This window comes from Jaculus jaculus, chromosome 12 (assembly GCF_020740685.1).
Source record: "Jaculus jaculus isolate mJacJac1 chromosome 12, mJacJac1.mat.Y.cur, whole genome shotgun sequence".
Lineage (NCBI taxonomy): Eukaryota > Metazoa > Chordata > Mammalia > Rodentia > Dipodidae > Jaculus > Jaculus jaculus.
Window position 1 is genome coordinate 1717188 of NC_059113.1, and position 17515 is coordinate 1734702.

At 40.9% G+C, this 17515-nt stretch overlaps 1 pseudogene; it reads left to right on the forward strand.

Annotated features, from left to right (window-relative positions):
• The first annotated feature begins 567 nt into the window (after positions 1 to 567).
• Positions 568 to 17515, forward strand: part of LOC101614351 — a 143064-nt pseudogene continuing 126116 nt past the window's right edge.

Below are 17515 nucleotides of genomic sequence, written 5' to 3' on the forward strand. Positions count from 1 at the left end.
GGGCCCAGTGGGACAATAAGGAGGAAAGACAGTTTAGGCTAAAACAAAGTAAAATGGAGTGCATTGTTAGGGTGACCCGACTAAGAAATGATTGATGTGCAAATTGCCACAGCTTGTTTGTTCAGTTACCCCTCTCCTTGCTATGGAAACTATAAAATGGAAATAAAATCTCAACGGGTCCGAGCTTCTTTGGAGAGCTACCTCAAGCTCTTTGGCCCCCAAGTAATAAACTCCTCTACTTTCACAGACTGGCATTGGAGCGATCTTGCCAGAGAATTTATGCAACAAAAGACTCACTAGCCTCATGTAGCAGGCAGTTTCCTGGAGTCAAGAGGCAGGGTGGTCAAGTTGCATCCCTGAAATTGTCACCCTCCCCCCTCTATAACTTAAAGCTAGGTGAACCCCTTGTTTTACCCAGTGACAGACTACAGCTATTCGACACCATGACCGTGACCTTTCCATCATAGGTCACTCAGCCCAAAGTTTTCCCCATTGAAGTTATCTAATTATGAACTCATGTGTATGCACATAAATGCATGTGCACATGCTCATCTCCACTTGGTCCCAATGTGGACTTCAGAATCTACGGAAAAAGAGCTCTTTGAAAGTTATGCTGAACTGGGAGAGACTCTGGGCATGCTGAACATGGGAAGGTGGGAAAATGGAATAAAGGATAAAAGCAAGGAGTAGCCTAGAAAATATCAAAGGAAATTATAAAACTGTGGTAGTTTGAATAGATGGTCCCTAATATATTCAGAGTTTTACTACTTTGTAGTCTGCATTTGCAGCCACCTGGCTGGAGACAGTTTCACTGGGCGAATCTCAAGGTGTGGTGGTGGGCTTGATATTGCAATTAAAAGATAAGCAAAGGTGCCTAGGTGGGGTTCCTGAAGTGTGCTGTGCTGTGTGGCTTTTGGCTTTTAGGCTTGTGCTTTTCAGTCTCTGCCTGGTCCTGCAAGAGCAGGCTGCAGTCTTCTGCCATTATGGAACTTCCCTTGGATCTGTAAGCTTCAATAAATCCCCTCCTCCATAACTGTGTCTGGTCTGGAAGTTCATCTCAGTGAACATGAAGCTGTCTGTTACAAAAACAAAAAGAAATCAAATCCCTGGCCTCACTTTTCTCCAACAGGGATGCCCTCACATTGAGATTTGTATTGATTTTTCTCTGACTTGGACCCTAAAATCAAAATCCTGGCCAAGAAAGAAAATTTCACCTAAGGAGAAACTACATTTCTTTGCTACTAGGTGTAACTGGTCAAACATAGACTATGTTGGGACCTGCAGGACTTAAATATTTTCCAAAGCCAATCTAGAATGAGGTAAGTATTGAATTAGGGTTACTTTCACAGTGTCATAATTATCACCAAATAGTCTTTTGTGACTTAGGGTGGAATAGCATGAAAACTTGTCATTTTGCCAAACATATTAGGCCTTTACTTTAGGAGTTCTCTATTTGCTCTTAACTTCTATATGATTGGTAAACATTGTTTGAGATCCTAGTGCTATTGCAGAGGCCTTATTTCAAAAAAATAGTAAGTTGTTGTCTGCTATTGGCAGCAGTAGTTACATGATTAGTGTGAATCAAAATTCATGCTATTAATAAATGTTTCAAAATTTCTAGAGCTCTAGATTCTTTCCAAGCAAAAATATGGTAATCCAGAAAATTCTTCCTAAACTTCAGACAATTGTCTATGAAATGACATATTATCATGTGTATTCTTTTATTTTCCTTTTGAGAAAAATCTATATACATTTAAATTTTTTTTATTTTTTATAATTTACAACTTCCATGATTATAAACAATATTCCATGGTAATCCCCCCTGCCCCCACTTTCCCCTTTGAATTTAAATTCCTTAATTTTTCACTGATAGACACTTTGCTGAGTAAAATGTTCTTATTTCTGTTTACCTGTTGAAGGTGCCCTGCACAGCATCTAAGATCCACTCTTAAGGTTATCACAGTCTCTTTAATACACTCTGTTCCCACTGTTGTTGAACCCCATCTCACAGTGTTATCTTCATTAGTTCATGGATTCTTTCTGGTTCTTATAAATAAACTGGAGGAACTTGCCAAACGCTTCCTATTGCTCTGTCAAGAGAGCCATCTTGGTTTTCCAGCCAGACATGGATTATACAGAAATAACATGATTTAATAAAATAGATTTTCATGCTGAAGAGATGGCTTAGTGGTTAAGTGCTTGCCTGTGAAGCCTAAGGACCCCTGTTCGAGGACTGATTCCCCAGGACCCATGTTAGCCAAATGCACAAGGGGGTGCACGCATCTGGAATTCATTTGCAGTGGCTGGAAGCCCTGGTGTACCCATTCTCTTTCTCTCTCTCTCTGCCTCTTTCTCTCTCTTTCTCTGTCACTCTCAAATAAATAAATAAAAATGAACAAAAAAATTTTTAAACGATAGATTTTCTTTCCTTGGTTTTTCAAGGTAGGGTCTCTCTCTAGCTTAGGCTGACCTGGAATTCACTTTGTAGTCTCAGGGTAGCTTCAAACTCATGGTGATCCTCCTACCTCTGCATTAAAGGCATGTGCTACCATGCCCAACTTATTAAAATAGATTTTTGATTTGTGTTCTTTTGCTCAACTCTTTCTTAAGACAGACAATTGGTTTGGGTTGCTTCTTGGCCAAAATTACTTTGGGTTAATTTGTTGAATGACAATGATATATCATAGTTTACTAGAATGTTTGTAATGATAATCTCTACAGATAAATATTTAAGCAGAGTCATGTACCCTGTTGTGTGACTTTTCCTCAGAGATACAAACAAAGGTCTGTAAATGTTTACTTATCCCAGAGAGGGCACTAATGTCAAACCAAAGGAACAATTCCACCCAGATGGAGCCTGGCAAGCCAGTAAATTAGTTGGGATGACTTATTCATTCATGGACGAGGGGTTACCTACAGGATCACAGCTAACTCAGGGGCAACTGCATCAAGGAGAAGCTCATCCCAGCAAGGGTGACAGGGCATGAAAGTGGTGTCCCTAGAGCTTTCTGCATGTTTTTAGTGAGAGTCACAGACGAGTGGTCACTCCCCAGCTACAGCTCTTAACCTTGGAAGGGGCCTGGGGAGGCTGATAAGTTTCTGAGCTCGCTGAGCCTTGTAATTTTTATGAGCTTCCTGAACCTTACAAAATTCATAGGCTTCCTGAGTGTTAGGATTTCCCTCTACCCTCCAAGAGGAACTGTTTTAATTCAGAAGAAACACCTATATACTAGCCTTTATTATAAACTCATATAGGTAAGGCATTTAAAACAGTTGTTGGCACATAGTTTGTTTGCAAACAATGTTAGCTATTCTGTTTATATTTTGTTTTTGACATAATTCTTTCTACCTCACCCTATTCTGTTTATATTTTGCTTTTATTGACATGATTCTTTCTATCTTGCCCTCAGTCATGCTCATCCCAAAGAGAAACCTAGCTAACTCTCTGTCTACTCCCCCACACAAAGAAGCTAAAGGAAGGAACAGATAACAGATGGGTTGAGTTTAGTTTCGTGGAGTACTTTTAAACATAACTAACATTTTTGAGCATATAATGCATGCCCTAATAAACTTTGTCTTTGCCTCCTCATAAGGGCTTGAGGATATAAGAATAATAAATAAGTTACTATTATTTACTATTTTGAAATGAGGATGGTGAAGTTGAGTGCCCATCACTTCTTGTTTGACAAAGAGCCCATGCAGTGACCACTCAGAGATTGTCTCCTTGATCTGTCCCTTTGTGGCTGAGCTCTAATGTCTGAACTCCAGCTGGCCCCAGGTGATGCCTGAGGCATCTCAAGTCTTTCATGGATTTAGATCACATTGACTTATGATATATGGTCCTTATGATATATGTGGTTGTGGATTAGTTGTTTTATGAGACATAAGGAGATGTGGGGATAGCTCTGGCCTACAGAATGGTCACCATATGATAGTTATTAATCCTTTCTTGTTATATACATTCTCTAATTTGTTCTCAATACCAGTATACTGATAAAATATTCTTTTTTTAAAAAAATTATTTATTTATTTATTTGAGAGCAACAGACACAGAGAGAAAGACAGATAGAGGGAGAGAGAGAGAATGGGCGTGCCAGGGCTTCCAGCCTCTGCAAACAAACTCCAGACACGTGTGCTCCTTGTGCATCTGGCTAACGTGGGACCTGGGGAACCGAGCCTTGAACTGGGGTCCTTAGGCTTCACAGGCAAGCGCTTAACCGCTAAGCCATCTCTCCAGCCCAAGATAAAATATTCTTATTCCAGCATTACAAGTGAAGAATTTCAAATTCAGAATGGTAGTAGGGTCTGTTTCAAGACATATAACAATAAATAGCCTGTATGGAATCTAGAGAAGAGTGATGCCAGTATCCTTCAAGCTATTTTATATCATGCTGTTCAGTGGACTGTCTTCTGTGGCTAAGGATCTTGGGATGGTGAGAACCTCATTGCCTTCATTTACACAAGTAGTATAGTACTTGGTGTCTGTAGGACCTTAGCAAACTCTTGCCCTTTTTTCACCTCAGCAAACTGTTTTCTCAGACATTTCCTTTTCTGTTTTAATTTTTAGCATTGCTGACTGTTTATTTTCACACTGCCTCCTGTCTGGTCTTTCTGACCCATTATTCTAATAAACTGATGCCTTTCACTCTCTGCTCTCCAATTTTTTGTCTGTCTGTTTTGAGACTAGGTCTCCCTACCCCAAGCTGGCCTCCACCTAGTGACCCTCCTGCTTTTGTCTCCTTAGTGCTGGGATTGTGTTCTACAATGCATATGCTATTCTCCAATTTTAAACTTATAATTTACCAGCTACACAAAAGCTTCACAGGCCAACCTAGTATAAACCAATGCTTCCCTCCTGTGAAGTTTGTGAGCCCTTTATTCCCTATACCACTCACTCAGCACTTATTGCTAACTTTGGCAACTTGCCAAGGTTTGTAAGCTTTTTTTTTTTCCCCTCTTCACTAGTTACAAGCTCCTCTAGGGCCGGAACTATTTTATATGAAAGTGTGTTTAACATAGTCACCAAATTAGTGCTTTTTACATAGTGAGTTTTCAGTTTACTACAAAGACAGCTTTATTACCTGCTACATTTCTGAACAGAGGAAAATTATTTGGTCCATGTGGCTGTTCAGTTAACTCAGGTGCAAAATGAAATTTCCATTTCACAGGAGAACACTTGCAAAATTAGACTGGGGGATGGGAAGTGTGTGTGGGTGTGTAAGTATGCCCAACATATGATTTTAGTTTAAAAGAAAATAAACTAAAATTGCAGAATTTTAAAGTTAGATGAAGCTGGTGCTCAGTCATGGGGGTGAGGTGGTATAGCTCTGAAGATCTGAAAGTTGATCTAGATGGCAGCATTCACCCTGCTAGCAATAGCAGTGGATCATTCACTGCCAAGTATAGTGAGAATGCAGTAAAGTACCTTGTTAATCTGACAAGCAAATTTCAGACTGGGGATGTGCAAGGACTTGGCTCATAGCACACTGCCCATTGCTGCAGAGGCTCTTTTCAGAGTAGCCTCAAGCCACTGTACACAGGACCTGAAATTAGAGAAGATATGCATGAGCTCCCTTGCTGCCTGCCCAACCTCTCAACCATTATTCTTTGTGCATGATTTTCTAGAGTTGCTGTCATTCGTTTTGACTCATCTGTTCAGTTTCTCCAGGGATCTGGCTCAGAAACAAAAGAAAAAGCAAGCTTTGGAAACATTAAATTCATGCATTCTGCTAGTCACCCTCCAGCAGTGTCTACTGCTGATATCTTTTTTAGATCATTTCTATTATTTTCTTCGGCATCACTTTTCTCTTTCTCTTTCTCTTTTTTTTACTTCTACTCACAAAATACTACTCCTAGAAAGAACTGATGAGGTATTTAATGATTTTATGTTTTGGTTTTATTCAGTTGGAATACTTCATAATGTAGCTGGGCCTTTTATAAAAGTGGACTGAACATTTTTAGACTGCAATGTTCAATTAATAATGTATAAAGGCAATTTCTTTCACATGAAGCATCCATATTTAAATATTGCAAAGCAAATGCTCAGTTACAAGGAACAAACATTAACTGAAGGTTTAAAACACCACATTTTTAAATGTTCTATGCAATATATTATCACATTCATAAATTTTAATAACTTGTTTGCTTCCTTGGTTGGAATAAGAAATGATTTCCCACCACTGTTACCAATTTGCTTGTTCAGACCCCACGAATACTCAAAAACTTGAAGATGTTATTGTTCTGTGATTTGCAGTTGATTCAGAGTTCTATAAGGTGGTGGATCTGACTTGCCTTTCTTGACCCTACATTTTGCTTAGTCACCCTATCTACACTGACTGGGATCAAGAAAGCTGCTCACTGTCCTAGCAAATATGTAAGTAGAGGTGAGCTTTTCAGAGGGTTTTCTTTATTTCTAAAAGGTTTCTGGTAGTGGAGGTAGTTTCTTGGATCTTTATGCTTCAAAGACCTTAGAACCAGGAAGTACATATTTTTGCCCAATAGAAGCATGGCTGTGCCTTATGCTTGGGAATACATGAGTCTTCCTGATATATTGCTCTTCTTCACAAATCTAGGACCATCTGGAAGGGAAATAAAGAGCTTTGCTGGAGAGGCTCCAAATAACCTCTTGCAAATAAATAAATAATTAAGGTTTCATAAAGAGACCACATTCCAGGTAGCTTTATTTTATTTTTATCCTTATAATTTTTTCCAAAACTGTAGTTATCATAAAGTATTAGTTATTATTCCCACCTTGAATATAAAACTCCAGGGAAATATACATTTCCTAAGGATGAAAAATTTCCCAGTTTATCCAGGAAAATATTATTTGAAGTGTTTCTAGAATCTATAACTATTGTCATCAGATTTAACCAGGAAAGAAAAATAATAGCAAAGACCTCTGCACTGTGAGTGAAGGGAAGAAAGACTGACCCTGGCAAGCTTCTGGAGCCCAGCTTCCTATCATGCAGCCCTGTTTGTGCCTGGCCAATGTCTGCTGAGATACATCAGTTTTGGACAAGATTACACAAGGCTGAATGGAGAGATGAATCCAAAAGTGACAAGATCTTCTTTGGAGATGTTCACAGTCAACACATGCAGAAACATCACGAGAGAGGAATAAGACCAGCTGCCAGCACAGATCTCTGGCCCCAGCACCGAATACTGAACACAAATACAGAACTTAAGCTTCTCTCCTTTCATTTTCAGGTTTTTTTTTTTTTTCAAAGAACTGGGAAAAGACAGCTGTGTGGTTCTAGCAGTAGACAGGAATACTCCCTTGAGCTCCTGGTGTGCCTTTCCCTCCTGAATGTGTGTGCATCACTGCACATGGCAGGGTATATTTTACCCATCAAACATTTGAGACAAAGAGAGTGCCAAGGGAAAAGATTTTGGAGGCCAGACAAATTTCTTATCCAATATTTGAAAAATATATTTGGGGTACATATATCTTCCACTGAAGTATATTTTAAAGAGAAGAAAACCTCAACTGAATCACATAGAAAATATTGCAACATCCCAGCTAAATGTCTCAGAGTGTCAAGTGCATCAAGCAGCTGTGAAACCGTCTTGCAGCTTTGGAGTGTGTTCTTGAAATAAAGAGCAAGGTCTGCTCTCCTAACTCGCACTCCCTGGCTCCTGGCTGCCCTGGGGTCTGTCTCATCTTTGCACTCTCTTCTTCCTGACTCAGGACTGAAAGGAAGAAATGAGGAAACCTGTCTCCATCAGGATGGGGTGAGGTGTGGGTGGGAGGCAAGGGTGATTGGAGTAAGGATGGCTAGAGCTGCTGTCAGTCAGCACCAGAAAATGCCATGTATGTGGATCCAGCCTCACTGAGGAAGTGGGAAGAAAGGCCTGTGATGTGCTCCGCCCCTCCCTGCTGCATTCTCCCTCATTACAGCCCTTTCTTTAAACTGCTGGGTAGACAGCTGGCAGCCAGTGCCTCAGAGGAGGCAGGAGTATAGGGGAATATAAATTACTGTTGCATTTTACAGCTAAGATAAACTTGAACTGCAGGGTTATAGCCTGAAATGACATGAAGGGGAGGCTCCAGCAGGCCTCTCAAAAAAAAAAAAAAAAAGGAATAGAAAATGGATAGAAAGAATAATTCAGGGAATATGGGATCATGGAGAAAGAAAAAAAAAAATCCTAAACAAGTTGTGCAAAATCTGCTGCTTTAGTGGGTCTTAAAGAGCTTATGTCAGCTTAATTCTGTGTGGTAGCATAATGTAAATCTATGGGAAATGGGGCTTTAGGCATCTCTGCTCTATTCCATTTCTGCAGATTGCTGAGCATGGTAATAAATGTCAAATGATTATTTATTTGATCATTAGAAACTTCATTAGATTTTGATGTGATACCCCCACCCACCTCCAACCATTGCCAAAAGAAAGCTCAGTTTTGAAATCCAATCCAGCTAGTTTGATGGGGGGAAAATGTTATGAAATAAAATCAAGTAAACACCCGCGTCTACATGAAAACATTCTGCATAAACATGGAGCCTCCTCTCCAACAAGTGTGCAGCACTTGGCTAACACGGTGGAGATACATTTTGGCAAAAGAAAGGACATTTTTGGAAGGCTTTTTCATATTTGTTAAGAATGGAAGGCAGTTTCTGAGGTGAGATCAAAGCTCTCTGCCCAAGACAGCATCTTGGCTCAACAGCCTTAACATGTGTTTGAACTCTCCATTAAGTCTCTTAGACTTAATGTGTTTTAGGTGATGCTACCTGAGACAGTGTTTGTCGAACTCTGTGGCTAGGTCATCTGGGACTCAGCTAACAATGCCTGGGTCGTTGTTTCTCCATTGCCCAAAGGAGAGAACCTGAGCTGTGCTATTTTCATTAGAAAGGCTCTTTTCACAGCAATCAGCAACGTATACTGTTCACAGCTGACTTTTGCATTGTTGTTTTACTGTCTTCTATGCCTTTCACGCTATAATTCTCCAAAGAATCATGAGCAGTACAGGAAACAAAGAGAATGAGAGAAAGTGTTGCAGCCAGCTTTCATCCTCGAGGAATGATACTTACATGTCAAAAGACCCACCATATAGGAATTGGGCTGACTTTCATAAAACCAGGGGCTTAAGCATGGTGTAGGGTTTGTGTGTTTTTGCCACAGAGCACATGCTGCAAAGAAACATAAAGAGACAGGCTTTATCTCTGCCTGAAACCGTCTTGGAACCTTCCGGGAGTGCACATTCTAAATCAAGAATCAAAACGTTTTCCCAGCACAACTGCAAATTGAAAATAGGCACTTGAACAACACAGGCAGAGAGGGGGAAGAAGAATGGCTTTGAAATGCCTACAACCCACCCGGAGCCACCCTGGGTCTTTCTGTAGACGCGAAGGGTATTCATCTACAGTAAAGGGTATGTAGCGCTCAGTAGAAACAAATGACAGCTGACAAAAGATCCATTAGATGCCTGAACTTGCCCCTTGCCAGCACAGAGGATTTCTCTTTTCCTTTATTTCCTCAGAATAAAGAACATTTTTTTTTTTTTATTTTAAGAACCACCTGGTAGTGGTAGATTTTTCTTTTCCTTTCCCCCCTCCAGCACTTTTAGTACATTGCATTTAAAACCAGAACCTGAAAGATGAATTTCTTGCACTAGTCTAAGGGTGTGCAACAGGAAAAATATACCTGAGAATGTATGATTGTTCTGTATGGTTAATAATGACAGCTTACAGGTCAAGAAGTATTTCCTCTTTTTGTGAGAAAAATCACTGTCATAGAAACAACACAAAAACCATCACTGCTGAATGTTAATCAACGGCATTTGAGTCCATACCTCATGAAGAACTTCGAGCTACTATTATGAGGAGAGAACAACCCTCGGTGGTCTGGTCTAGTTTAAAAAGCGGTCAGCCCAGGGAATGCCGCTCAATCCACCTCCAACATCAGTGAACAAAGATGAGTGAAGGCTCAGGGCTGCCAGCACTCAAGTGAGAGGCTTCTCCTTTCAGCAGGACCATTGGGAAGAAGTAGGCACCTGGTGGGAGTAAAGGAGAGAGGGAATAAAATGTGAGAAAGTGCAGAGTATGAGCTGGAGAGAAGGCTTAGCGGTAAGGCACTTGTCTTTGAAGCCTAAGGACACAGGTTCAGTTCTAGAGTACCCACATATGCCTAGATGTGCAAGGTGGCATATGTGTCTGGAGTTTGTTTGCAGTGATTGGAGGCCCTGCTACATTCATTCTTTTTCTCCATTTGCCTCTCTTAAAAAAAAGAAAAAAAAAAAGACTGCATGCCCCTGTCCAGGAACTGGGGATGGGCTGCATCAATTGTGGGCTTTGTGGGAGGAGCAAACAGTGCCCGTGATTCAGCTGTGAGCAGCGAGGGCCAGCCAGGGGTTAGCAGGAGATCTTAACAGTGAAGTTAGAGCACAGCGTTCAGTATGTGAGGCACCATGAAAGAGTTAGGAATTGGTACACAAGAGTGGCAGTTATAGAGACATCCCTGTCTTGATGAGGGACAGTGGCGTGGAGAGTGCGAGTCATTGAATTGGCCTTTTAGGGCACAGAGTAGCTGCTGCATATATGCATTTGATTTAAGGCAGTTAGTTGCTGAATAGTCACGACCCCAACATTTAACCTTGTGAGACTGAGAGGCATATAGTAACGAACACAGGGAGATAAATGACAGAGGAACAAGGACAAGAGACAAAGGAGTATAGGAGCTACAAAAGACACTCTTCCCAGTTTCCCATTGAGCCCCAGTGCTCTTACATGGGCCAAAGTGTAGGTCCTCCTTCCCAGGCGGAAGGCTTGGGAAACGAGGTAGGGAGGAGCCCACAAGCTGTCAGAGGCAAGGTGCGTTTCATGCAAATAAACCTTCGAGTGTCAACAAGCGCATCCACTCTGAGGTCAGCCGAGAAAAACGGAAGCGTAGGTGGTCTCCTGCTAGAATCAGGCTGGTAGAGATGAAACTTCAGTCTGTGTATGCTCCCTTTAGCAAGTTGCTTGCTACCTGATATTCGGTTATGCCAGAAACAGAACGCCGTCTTGAGACAATTGTCTCTTGTTCTGTGTCAGGTCACCAGGGCACTATGGAGCAAAAGGGCTTCATCACCCTGGGACAGACACCTAAGAAGATGGCTCGCTTTAAAAAATGGTTCATTGAGCAATGGGCACATAGGAAGTCCCTTTACTGTTTCCTTAAGTAATGCTCACTTTTCTAAGTGAACATTTGTATCTACATATAAATGCATCAAAACAGTCACAAATTGACCTGAAGGTATAATGGGGTAATTAATGAATCTTGATATTAGCCTATGATCGGCCAGAAGCTGTATTTTGAAATGATAGAGCAATTACATGACAGCATGATAAGCAAGCACGACACACAGAGATCACCAGAGCAGGGCTCCCCATCAAAAACCCTCTGAGACACCGTGTCCTGTCACATGCAAGGGGCACTATGAAAGGTGCTGCCCTGAGTGGCTTTGTCAGCTGAAGCAGCATGACTCCTCCTGCAGCCCACACCAGCCTCTAGGCCAGCTGTACCCACCTAGCTCCTAGTCACCCAGAGCTTGAGCCACACGCGGTTCTAGGTGGCAGCTCCTCCAGTTCTTCCATGTTCTGTACCTCAGTCTGATTTGCACAAAAGCTATCATATATTTGCCACCCAGTGTGCAAGGATGTGACTGGAAGGAGAATTAGAAGGGTTCCAAGAGCTAGGGACATCCAAGGCACGGAAAAGCAGCAGAGCACAGCATGCTGCCTTGGCACCCTGCATCCATTCCCCATGGATGGCTACACGGTCCATCACATTTGTCTTTCTTTAAAGTATTTATAATGACATGGAATTTTTCTAAGTAAAAGGAGTTCAATTACGTAATGGGGGAGGATGACCAAAGAAGACACCAAGAAAAGTATATGAATGAAGGGAAGGAAATATTTTTGTCATAGGCCTTTCCTGGAGGTCTTTATCACCCACACTAGAAATTGTATTTTTTTTTTAACCTTTACTCTTCTTTTATGGCACAAACATTCTGTCACAAATTGTTTTTTTTTTGTTTTTTTTTAAACAGGGACTTCTTAGCTGTCTGCTTAGTTGCAAGCCCCTGACTGCAGTGCAGCAGGTTAAGTAACTGTGTAAACCCCACGGTCCTTGAATAACATGGACATGGCTCTATGACAAGCTAGACACTCTACTAAGATGAAATTGCACATTCCCAAGCAGTTTCTTTGACATTACTATCCCAACTTACACATGGAGGGGTTGGTCAAGGAGAGTCTAATTCATGATCCAAAGTCATCGAATTTAAACCCAGGTGTTCTTCCCTGGAGTTTACATACTTAGGGATTTTATTTCTTCCCGCTCATATGTGCACACAGCATGGCTTCAATAGATGTTATGAGTGACTGGATGGATTTTAGGGGATTTGTCATAGAGTAGGAGTGAGCAAGGGGCATCTATGGTGATGCAGGTAGTGGGGTCATCTTTGGTGAACACTGGGTGGAAGGTGACATGATATGAAAATTAGCAACTTAATCACATTGGGACAGTGGAGTAAACAAGGAGGGAATGGGAACAGTTGCTGGGAGAAGAATAACTAGGCAGTGAGTGGGCAATCGAATGCATTCACAGCTGGTAGTGTGTATGGACAAAGACTTGGGGTCAGATGCTTTGAGATTGTTAGACTAGGGTTCTTTCACAAACTAATTGCCATAGGGGGAAAAATGAGAGTGTGGCTGGAGAACAACAGCTTACTAGCTGGGTAAACCAATGGTCTTCAATGAGCAATGTACTGACTATAAGAAACTCTAGGGCAAAACAATATCTGCATTTCCTATCTCTATCAAGTTTACTTCCCTCTCTATTTTTTTTCAATTACTCCTCACCTCAGTGTTATATGGCTTTCATAGGATTGTCAAGTGGCAGCTGGGCATCTGAATGGATGGAAAGGCCAGGAACATACTCTACTCAGATAAATTCATTCTAAAGAATGGAAGTCTATAGTTGTACATGGTGGAACATGCTGGTAATTCCAACATTCAAGAGACAAAGGAAGAATTCCCAAGAGTTTGAGGCTATCTTGGTCTATATAGTGAACTAAAGGGCAGCCTGAGTTTCAGAGTGAGTTTCTGTTTCAAAAAGTAAAAGTCTATACAAGTAGGCTATGTAGCAAGAGCAGAAAAGTACCAGAATGCAGCCTATAGATTCATTTGGAGAGGAACAGTGGCAGTGTATGGAAATGAGCAAGGATCATGTCGATTTGTACACAGCATAAATGGACCCCAAAGTCAGCATTACCTAGACTTACTTGCTGTATCACCTCATGTTGACCAGGTATATTATTCCTATTAGTTTCTCACAGGTCTGATATGAATACCAGAGAATAAAAGACAATGACTACACTAGGCATTAACACAATTCTCATTTTTTTTTTAATTTTTTTTGTTTTTATTTTTATTTATTTATTTGACAGCAACAGACAGAGAGAGGAAGAGGCAGAGAGAGAAAGAGAGAGTGAGAGAGAGTGAGAGAGAGAGAGAGAGAATGGGCACGCCAGGGCATCTAGCCTCTGCAAACGAACTCCAGATGCGTGTGCCCCTTGTGCATCTGGCTAACGTGGGTCCTGGGGAATCAAGCCTCGAACCGGGGTACTTAGGCTTCACAGGCAAGCGCTTTACCGCTAAGCCATCTCTCCAGCCCATTTCTCATTTTTTATACCTAGATTTCTCAGCTATTCCAACATGGGCCCAACTCATTTCTGAAGTCAGAACTAGGAGACAGAAACAAAGGTCAGTTATTCCAGCACTTCAGGGACTTGTGCTAACAAGGCTGGAAACTGGAGAGAAGGCTTGTTCTGCAACTTATTAGTTCTTTTTGCTGCACACTCTACTCTTGAATACATGTCTCTTGAAACTCTCATTTCCTGCCTTTTCAATTGACTAATTTTCAGTCGGTTAGTTACAGTTTGAATACTAAAAGTCCCTGAAAGGCTCAGGAGTCTGAATATTTGGTCCCAGCAGCTTGTTCTGTTTGGAGAATTACCATTAAGAGATAAGGACTGAGTGTCAGAAGGAAGTCACTGAAGTAGTATTAAAAGTTGTAACCGACCCTGTTTCCAGGCCAGCTCCTGACATTGAAATGGTAGATATGACTTGCCACCCTGTGCTTCAGCTGCCACATGGTGAACAGCCCCCCCACACCATGCCCTCCATGCTTTTCTGGACATAGTGAACTGTACCCTTCCTCTCTTTGGTTGTTTCTGTCAGCCATTGGGTCACAGAGATGAGAAAAGTAGCTAATATGAAAATAGGTATTGAGAAGTAGGGTCTTGCCCTCAAGACTCCCTTCTGGGTAGAGAATGTTGTTTCTCTTTAGTGGCTCTAATCTTAACATTAACAACTGGTTTGTGTATACCAGCCGTGTCCCCAACGTTAGCCGAAATCACACTCCTTCCTATGCCATGCTGTGCATTTTCCATGTTTCTGCTCAGCTTTCTCACTGGGAGCCTCCGGAAAGGCAGTGATCAATAGCAGTGTCTCAGCTTGGCTGCTGTGCTGCTTCATAGTCTCTCCATGAAACAAATTAGCTCATTACTTTGGAATTCAGCATTGCTCAAGTTTTCAGTTCAAAGACAGAATATACGCTGCTGCTTTGTCAGAATGTTATACTGATGGCCAATGGCCCCATTTCCGATAGCGTCCTTGTCCTCTGCAACTTCCTAACATGGCTTTGCTCTCCACATAGCTATTCACACTCTGGCCTTCTACCAGAACTACCCATTATGTTCTGCTTTCCACATTCTAGGGCTTCTCTAGCCCACAGTTCTAAACTCTTGAAATTCTTCCTATAAACAGTTTCCAAAGGCCTGTGGACCATATGATGAACTTTCTCATAGCAGCAACCCCACATCTTAATACAACCTTTCTGAATTAGTCAATTTTCTTGCTACTAACATATTTGAAAGAAGCAACTTGAAATGAGGAAAACTTTATTTTGCTTCAGGGTTTGGAAGGGTGCAGTCTACCACAGCAGTGAAGGCATAACAGAGTTAATGGTGGCACATGTCTCTGACAGTGGGAGCATAAGGCTGCTTGCATAAGACACCTTGGCAGATAAGAAACCTAAGAGTTTGGGTGGGAGCTAGGGCTAAACTACTACTGATAAGATCTGGCTCCCACAAACACACTTTCTTCAGCTAGCCCCAAATTTCTAAATGTCCCACAATTTCCAAAAATAATGCTACCAGTTGGGAATCAAGTGTTCAAATACACAAACCATAGGGAATATTTTATATTCAAACTATAGCACTGTTTAAGTTGCATAATCCATAAGAGATAGTGAGCCTAGAAGAATGATTACCACTTTGGATGTTAGAACTTGAGAGGCATATTGTGTGTATGCACTCATATTCCAATGCCATCCAACCTTGTCAGAACGAGCTAAACATGCAGCCGACTCACAGGGATGTCCCAAGAAGACCGGGCTTGAGGACACATACTCACCCCGGGTTCTTTTGTGTAAATGCCATAGGCAGTACTACCCTAACTAAATGACTCCAACATGCAGAAAGGTTCTCTGTAACAGGAGGACGTTATCTAGATAACTCTCAATCCTTTGGGAAATTAATATTACATTTAAAAAATGACTATCAATCATTTGAGGAGATTAAAGGGTAGCTTGTATGGAAAGAATAAGATGTAGAGTCAGCCTAGGAATATACTTAATGAAAGATTTAGCTTCTAGACTACTTTCCTCTTACACTCTGTTAGAATCTATGGTGGTTTGAATGAAAACCATCCCATAGCCTGAGGTGTTTGTGTGTAAGCTTCATTCTTAGAGTCCAGCTAGTGGAGCCTTTGGGAGGTGGATCTTGACAGAGCAACTGATAATCCTTTGTGTTCTCTCATCTACATCACCAAACACTTTCAGTTTCATCTTTAACATTTTCCCCACTGCATCTCATTCCCCCTGATACAGTCAGCTCTTCTTGTCTCTGTCATCTCAGTCTCACACTTTCCATCAACATTATATTTCCAGCCCACAACTGAACTTAATTCAATAAAAATAAAAATGAATACGTAACAGTCAAATCTGTATGACATGTTTTCTTAGTATGATTCAATAACCACTTCCTTGAGATTTAACTTTTCTTCCTTATCCATTTCAGAAATAAATCCTGAATTTCTATATTCTAGCTGCTGTTAGATCAGCTATTCTTCTGATATTTCATATTCCTTACTTTTTTATCTACAGGATTTTACACACAGATTTTTCTAACAAAATACTTATTTGCATGTCTTTCTTTTATGTAAATGTCAAGTCATTAACTATTCCACAAACAGTACTCCATGCATTTCATCCTCAGGAAGCAGCCTTTTGCTCTTGCAGTCAGACCTGAGAAAACACTTCTTTGGTTCCTAAAATCTATTGCACTCCCTGTACTTTCACCTTTGAGGGTCAAGGTATATAAATGTTTGTATGTAGACTGTTCTTATGGTTTTGGTGTCTTTTTCTAATCTCTACAACCTAGCATGCAAAACCTTATGCATAATAGGTGCATAAATAATGAATAACCAAAGAGAGCTTACACTTAGAGTTATACAGTATGATTACTGGGAGTAAAATTTAAACCACTGGTGAAGACATTTGTTGTTGAACATAGAAAAGTTGTCACCTCATTCAACCACCAAGAATTCTGCTACTGTGTATAAAAATCCTCTCCCTGAAGTTGCTTTCTACTGTCCACTAAGATAGGGCCATAGGAAATCTCCCCAGACCAGATGTCTACTTTTAACTGGGAATATTATGCATATTTTCATTCTCACATAGGAACAGGATTCACCCCCAATGTTGCTAGTGTAGGCTTTGCTGATATATTCGCTGATATATTTTACCTTCAGCAAATACTGATTCATCTTCCTGGATTTCACTCTGGCATGTTGTAGACCTGAGGAATTTTATGAAGCTTCTTGTATGTCCAGTAAGGATGGCTAAGATTGGCCATGAAAACTGTCTAAGTACTCTCATCTTTCCAGAACCTTAAGAATGCAGCCTTTACATTCTCTCTGTCCACTGCAGTGGATGCTAATGCTGACAAATTCATAACATTAAGCACCTGCTGATAGGAGCAACTTCTTCTGCATCCACAGGGAGAGGACACAGTGTTCTATGGCAGACCTGAGCTTCTCCTGCTAAAGTGGATGCAGAGCTGGAGGAGGATGACAGATAGCCAATGCTTATTTAGTTTTCCCTGAGATAAACACGATTCATTTCTTGCCATTCAGAGGTCCCTATGCTATTTTCTTGAAAGCTGCTTGTTGCTTTCTGGAAATTCCATTGTGTCATTGCTATAAAACCCATTATTATTCTATTATTTGGTTGTTATTATCATGGTCTTTATAGTAATGAATAATAATACCCTGTAACTACATGGCACCTTTCTTCTTGGATCATCCTACTTAGCCTCATAAAAGAAATTAATCAAGCCACACCTTTAAAGAAAGCCTTAAAGTACTTCACTATAAATGCCAGTTGTCTTTGTTTGCTCTGATGGCAATTGTGTA